The sequence below is a fragment of the Rhinatrema bivittatum genome, chromosome 7 (genome assembly GCF_901001135.1).
Source record: "Rhinatrema bivittatum chromosome 7, aRhiBiv1.1, whole genome shotgun sequence".
Lineage (NCBI taxonomy): Eukaryota > Metazoa > Chordata > Amphibia > Gymnophiona > Rhinatrematidae > Rhinatrema > Rhinatrema bivittatum.
This window is the reverse complement of record NC_042621.1, coordinates 213,956,903-213,964,742: the sequence shown is the minus strand read 5'-3', so window position 1 is coordinate 213,964,742 and position 7,840 is coordinate 213,956,903.

Sequence of the window (7,840 nt, the reverse complement as noted above, 5' to 3'; positions counted from 1 at the left end):
GCCCACTTAGTGTAGAGACCTCAACTGCCTATTGTGGCAGCATTACCATAGCGATGCTGTCTTTAATGCAGACATGGTAATGCTGCAGTGTTCTGCATCTCATTAGCTTTGTACATTGGGTATTGAAGCCTGATATCACAGCTGTATTAAAACCAGGAGATAACTTGTTTTTCCATGCTGGTTTTAACACAGCTCAGTACATGGAGCTAAGTAAAGACTCTGCCACTAACCAAAAGGGTCAGCTCCTCCATCTAAGTAGTACAACCTTAACTTAACTTGGGTAAGACATCTCTGTGACCTTAATCTGATGGCTATTGCCTTCCTTTCACAACTGTGCTCAAACTATATGCAATACCAGGTTGTCCTTAATCTAATCAGTCACTAGATGTCAGTGCTGAGTTTTGCATAAATATGCAATAGTTGTGACCAAACAAAACTTTAACTTACAAATGGGCCGATACAGAAAAACCCGTGGGAGAGCCGGCGAGCGCCTGCTCTTCCAACGCACGCCCAGGCCACTCTCCTGGGCGTGCGATTCAGTAAGAAAAAATATGCAAATGAGAGCCCATGGTAAACGGAGGTGCTAGGGACACTAGCTCGTCCCTAGCACCTCCTTTTTGACAGAAGCGGCGGCTGTCAGTGGGTTTGACAGCCAACGCTCAATTTTACCAGCGTCGGTTCTCGAACCCACTGACAGCCATGGGTTCAGAAAACAGACGTCGGCAAAATTGAGTGTCTGTCTTCCTACCCCCGGGCCGCAGGCAGATTTAAAATTTTTTTTTTTATTTAAAATTTTTTTTTACTTTTGGGACCTCCGACTTAATATCGCTATGATATTTTAAGTCAGAGGGTATACAGAAAAGCAGTTTTTTCAGCTTTTCTGTACACATTCCCGGTGCCGGCCGAAATTAACTCCTGCCTTTGGCAGGCATTAATTTCTGAAAGTAAAATGTGTGGCTTGGTTGCACATTTTACTTTCTGTATCGCACGGGAATAACTAATAGGCCCTTCAACATGCATTTGCATGTTGTGGGTGCTATTAGTTTCGGGGGGATTGGCCATGTGTTTTCCATGCGCTATTACCCCTTACTGTAAAAGGGGTTAAAATAGCGCGTGGAAAACGTGTGTCCAACCGGGGGCTAACAGTGCGCTCGGCCTGAGCGCACTTTACTGCATCGGCCCGAAAGAAAGAATACTTCTCTAACTCATCCAGTTTCTGCTGTTTGATGTTTTTCTGCAATTTTGGAAAACTTATGTACTTGAATTAATTGTGACTATGTGTGCAATGCTACTTTAAAAAAAGAATGATTGTCTTTAAGAGTGAATAGGCTATAAATATAAATATGTTCTATAATGGCATCACCAAAGTGTCCCTCACTATAAACTATATATAGCAGACTCCTCACAGATGCTAAATGTGTGATGTCACAGAGAGTATGAGCATGTAATTGCAACCCATTCAAATAGTTCATCCAGTACACCCATGTGTGAGTTGCTGATGGTTTAATCTTTTGGTTTGGTTCTGAGCATGCTCAGATTTTAGAGACTCTGGTAAGAGCGCACAGACTGGCTGGTATTTTGTTCATCTTGCAGGCCTAATAGATCCAGCTCCCTGTGGAGCATTGCCAAGCTTCAGGAAGGATTATACTCTTTTTATTCCAACTGGATTTTTCCTTAAATAGGAGCTTGCATCAAGCAATGTTTACAATGAGTAGCATGGTTTGTATTAGAACAGTTTTGGTGAATCTCAGATAATTAATTCTGATTGCCTGAATCTGATAGTGTCTAGCACTGGAATTAATTTTACCACCTTACAATGTATCGACTGAATGTCTTGAAGTGAAACAACTATCTCTGGCTGGCAAAATGCTGTAATGTGTGTTTGTGTGAAAATAAACATGTTGGTTGGACTCAAAAGAAGTCTACCTGTGTTGTTTGAAGTGCACAAATATGTAAAGTACAGTGAAACCTACCCCCTCAGAAACACTGTAAGCTCTGAGGAGGATGGGCTGGTGAAGGTTACACATTGGCTCCCAGAACATGATGCTTTGGGTGTGAAAGTGAATTCTGGACTGTTTTGTGCATTAGTGACTTTAGGTGCAAATGCAAAGTGTGAAAATCTAAGATGGCCCCCGGGGGTTTGCTGTGTGTCATTGGTTTTGCAAAGTGAGGAGAACGCTTGCAGAGTCTGCGCAGACTGGTGGACCTTTCTGGAACTGTTGCATCCCTGCGCGTGCCGCGTGGCGCCTGTCCCAGAGCGTCGCCTCCTCACGCATGCACGCAGACGGGGCATTGTCCTCGTGTGCTGTTCTGAGGAGAGAGCTCACAGAGCAGTGCACACGCCTTGGGGGGCCAAGTCTCAACTCCTTTCCCACTCCAAGCAGTTCAGGGGCCCTGGGGAAAGCTTCTTTTTTTTTCCTAATGGGGGAGGCCTATATCCTCCAAGGCCCAAGATGGCTGGGGTGACACTTGACTTGTTGCACTGGGTGGGGGAGGGGATTACAGGTCTCTATCAACTGGAAAGGATGTGAGTGCCAAAGAATATGCTGGAGGCTCAGAGTGAGTGTCCAAAAATACATCGTTATTGTTATAGTTATTAAATAGCAGAATTGCAGTATTCATATCAGTTCTTAGTACAAGGTGAAATTACAGTTCTCCAGTGTATCTGTGCAAGTGTCTCTCAGTATTTGACAGAGAAAACTCTCACCCTCCAGGGTTTGAATAAGTAAGATTCCCAATTGGTGGAAAACACCCCTCTAAAACACTGAGGGCAAAAAGGATTACAGTCTTTGCACTGCCTCCCCAAAATGTCTCTCTCAGGGTGAAGACTCTGGTTGGGTGTCCTCAGAAGAATTGCAGATCTTATTCACAGTTCTCTTTAGTTGTCACAGTGGGAGTTTTCTGAGATGCTATGTTCCTTCTATAGATGTTCCCTTTTCAGGCAGGAAGGGTGGCCACAAATTTCCTCCTGGGAATTAGAGAAAAATCTTCACAAAAATGTAGAAACTCTGCAAACTTCCTGCAGTGGGTCACCTCTGATCCAGGCCCCTCTGTGAGGAGAAGAGAGCAGTGGAATCTTACCTATCCTCTGATCTAACTGGTAAATACCCCGAAATTATCTAGCCATGGGTACCAGGTCTCTTACAAGAAGGAATCCTTAAAAAGGCAAAAAACATCCAAAAGTCTCAATCAAAGGGTAGAACTAGCACAAAGGCAGGCACTGGTCTCCTTCCCACTAGGGTCTTGGCCCATGCTGTGAAACCCAGTATAGAAGCAAGCAAGGGAAGAACTCAAGAAAAACCACTCCTACCAAATCAGTCTCCTAACTAAAATGGCACACAGTGAAATGTTGCACACTACCTTCATATCCAGCAGGGGGCCTGGCCATTCCAGCAATCTCAGGAAAAGAGTTGTTCTGAATAGTGCATCCCTCCTCTACTTTTCCTATCATAACTCACAGGGTTCAAGACTAAGGCCATATTGTGATGGTCCCAAAGGATGGTCACATTGTGAAAAGCTACTTGAAGCAAGGCAAAGGGAAGCTTGTATGAAGCTCTATTTCCCAGGAAAACTCCACCCGAGTTTGGAGCACAGTTGCTAGAGTACCAGTTTTGCAGGGCACCAAACAGACCAGTGGTGCTGGACATTACATGCCACGGATGCCATGCTCCTCACTTGTGACCAACAGCGGATTACCCAGCTGGGTTAAAGCCCAAGAGCGGATCTGGAGATTCTTTCTATGGAGTTGGACGGGACGTCATCGGTAGCATTCAAATCATGCAGTACCTGTAATATAGGAAAGAAGGCAGAGTTGGAGTTTGAATTGCCTGCGGAGCCTTTAATAACATTCAGTGAGTGTAAACAGAAAGAAAAGCAGTTGGAAAAACAGTTGATGGAACCAGTGATGGCTGCCTCCAGAATGGATGCACTGGATCTTCTGTATGAGGTAAAACTGTGCAGTAGAATGGGTATGTAAGGTGCTGCAAGAGGCTCTGAATTGGGTGAAGGTTGAACTGTGCAAAACTGTGAACATGTTCTTGGAAACCACCATACCAGATATTTTGAGTGCTGTAGCAAGAGATGCGGAATTTAAAAGCATGTGGAAGTTAGGCAGTGGAGTCAATTGCAATAGTAGATGGTGAAAGATATCTAGTTAAGAGGCCAAAAGGAAGTGTTTGGCCTGAGGGTGTGCAGCAGCTGGAGCTCAGTGTGAGGGCCAAACACAAAATGATGGGGGAGCACATGTGTGGTCTTGGATGTTGGCACAAGGGAGGGCTTGGAAAGGGGCCTGTGCACATTTGCATGGGACATTATGTGGGTGTGCGGCCTGGTGGCCTACATGGAGGCAAGTAGTTGGAGGGAGAAGCCTAAGTGATAAAGAAGTCTCCTTGAGGGATAGCCTTTGAGGAGAGCAGGTGCTCGGAGGCAGTGGGCTAGGAGCTGAAAGGGAGTAGGGGTGAAGCAGAGGCTGTTACTCTAGGTGGCCAGGTAGTAAGGGGCATTGGAGAGCATCTGCATGTGCTTTCAGGAATAAAAGGGGCAGAGCCGAATGGGGATTGAAGTGGGAGATGGGGTATGTGGGACTGCAGGATCCTAGGCTTTTGCTGGGGATCCAGCTACTGTGACAGCACAGCCTAGAGGGAGGCAGGCATAAGCATTGATGTTAGAGGAAACAGCAGGAGTACATAGCAGTGAGATGTCAGTGGTGGTGCAAGAGGTACCCAGAATAGGCAAGTATGGATTGGAGGTGTATGGCAGTGGAAGAGGTAGAACAAAGGTGACAAGAAGGGTTGGGGTTAAAGCTTTGCGGCAGTGAGAGGTAGCACTGTGCAGGGGGAAATAGAGGAAGGTTAGATTGAGGTGAGGATAGAAACATAGAAACATAGAAATGACGGCAGAAGAAGACCAAACGGCCCATCCAGTCTGCCCAGCAAGCTTCACATTTTTTTCTCATACTTATCTGTTTCTCTTAGCTCTTTGGTTCTATTTCCCTGCCACCCCCACCATTAATGTAGAGAGCAGTGATGGAGCTGCAACCAAGTGAAATATCAAGCTTGATTAGTTATGGGTAGTAGGGGAAGTAGGGGAAGTAACCGCCGCAATAAGCAAGCTACACCCATGCCCATCTGCTTTACCCAGACCATGCCATTCAGCCCTTATTGGTTGTTTTTCTTCTCCCCTGCCGTTGAAGCAGGGAGCTATGCTGGATATGCTTGTAGTATCAGTTTTTCATCTCCCCTGCCGTTGAAGCAGAGAGCCATGCTGGATATGCGTGAAGTATCAGTTTTTCTTCTCCCCTGCCGTTGAAGCAGGATATGCATTGAAAGTGAAGTATCAGGCTTATTTGGTTTGGGGTAGTAACCGCCGTAACAAGCCAGCTACTCCCTGCTTTGTGAGTGCGAATCCTTTTTTCTTCTCCCCTGCTGTTGAAGCAGAGAGCTATGCTGGATATGCGTGAAGTATCATTTTTTCTTCTCCCCTGCCGTTGAAGCAGAGAGCTATGCTGGATATGCGTGAAGTATCAGTTTTTCTTCTCCCCTGCCGTTGAAGCAGAGAGCCATGCTGGATATGCGTGAAGTATCAGTTTTTCTTCTCCCCTGCTGTTGAAGCAGGGAGCTATGCTGGATATGCGTGAAGTATCAGTTTTTCTTCTCCCCTGCCGTTGAAGCAGAGAGCTATGCTGGATATGCGTGAAGTATCGGTTTTTCTTCTCCCCTGCCGTTGAAGCAGAGAGCTATGCTGGATATGCATTGAAAGTGAAGTATCAGGCTTATTTGGTTTGGGGTAGTAACCGCCGTAACAAGCCAGCTACTCCCCGCTTTGTGAGTGCGAATCCTTTTTTCCACATTTCCTCTTGCTGTTGTAGCTTAGAGTGATGTTGGAGTCACAGTAACCATGTGTATGTTTATTGAATAAGGGTATTGTCTCCAGGCAGTAGCCGTCATTCTGGCTAGCCACCCACTCTTTATTGACGGCCTCTTGATTTTATGGATCCACAGTGTTTATCCCACGCCCCTTTGAAGTCCTTCACAGTTCTGGTCTTCACCACTTCCTTCGGAAGGGCATTCCAGGCATCCACCACCCTCTCCGTGAAGAAATACTTCCTGACATTGGTTCTGAATCTTCCTCCCTGGAGCTTCAAATCGTGACCCCTGGTTCTGCTGATTTTTTTCCTATGGAAAAGGTTTGTCATTGTCTTTGGATCATTAAAACCTTTCAAGTATCTGAAAGTCTGTATCATATCACCTCTGCTCCTCCTTTCCTCCAGGGTGTACATATTTAGATTCTTCAATCTCTCCTCATAAGTCATTTGATGAAGACCTTCCACCTTTTTGGTCACCCTTCTCTGGACCACCTCCATCTTGTCTCTGTCTCTTCGGAGATACGGTCTCCAGAACTGAACACGATATGGGGGAAGCGGTTTAGGTGAGAGGAAGGGTTGAGCAGCAGATTGGGGGTTTTGAGGTAGAAGAAAGGGGAGTATTAGAAAGGATGGGAAGCAGTTTGGTTGGGGAAAGGATGATTGGGGGGGGGGGCTTTCTTGGAGGAGAGGGTATAGGGGTGGGGAATAAATGAAGGTGATGGGGCCATAGGTATGTAGTTGGGGCCATTAAAGAATGGTCACAGGCAGGAGATTCTGGGTGATGGGATATGCCTCTGGGATGCTCTTGGTATGGGGCAAAGAGCACAGGACAAGCAGGGGATCCCTGTGGTGGTAAATTAGTTAGCAGGTCAGGAAAACTGACATTGACTGCATGTGCTGAGCCTGTTTTCCAGGTCTAGCTGTCAATGCTGGAGCAGATGGGCTTCATGACAGAACAGGATGTGGCTTCACGTCAGCAAGGCTCTTCAGGTAATACTAGGAACACTTCATGAAACTAGCAACTGGAAGTTTTTTTTCACTCAGTGCACAATCAAGCTATGGAATCTGTTGCTGGAGGACGTGATCAAGGCAATTAACACACAGTGGGGTTCAAGAGAGGATTAGACAAGTTACTGAAGGAAAAGTCCATAACCAGTTATTAGCCAGGTAGACATGGGAAAGCCGGTGCTTATCCTTGGGAGAGAACTATTGGGGATCTGATGGGTACTTGTCACCTGAACTGGCCACTGTTGGAGACAGAATGCTGGGCTCGATGGACCTTGGTCTGAGCCAGCATGGCACTTCTTATTTTCTTATAACTTCTGGAATCAGTCGGCCATTAGATGCAGCAGTGATGAATGCTTGAGTGGTATGGGTTACATTAGGTGAGGACTTGAAGGTAATGGAAGGGAAGGACATAGAGGAGCAGGGCAAGAAAATTAGGAAATAAAACAAAAAGGAGATTGATAAGGCATAGTTTGAGGTCAATGTACGCATATGAGAGAGAGAGAGATATAATTTAATCACCACCTCACTAAAATGAAGACAATAAATGCCAAAATATTTATTACAAAATATCTCAAGATGCCTCAGTACAAAACATCATATAAACAGCTTACAATATTCGCAATACTCTATACAAAATAAAAACATTGTCACACAGTACAGTACTACGAACCCTTATTACAATACCCACCAGTATATGGGCCACTCCACTCATACATACACCATTAAAAACCTATCACTCATCCAAACATTCATACCAGACATACCAAATACCCATGCATATTCACTAAAATCATCAAGAGTCAATCACACAAAAATTGTTTTTACAGCACTCCTTTCACGACAGGAAGGCCAGCTAATAGCTTGAGGTGAGTTTTTGGGGTGGTTTAGAGTTTAGGGGCTGGTTTTACATGCAGAGTGAGATGTATAAACAACACAGTACACCTCGGTGAAGATTTGATGTCACTTGGA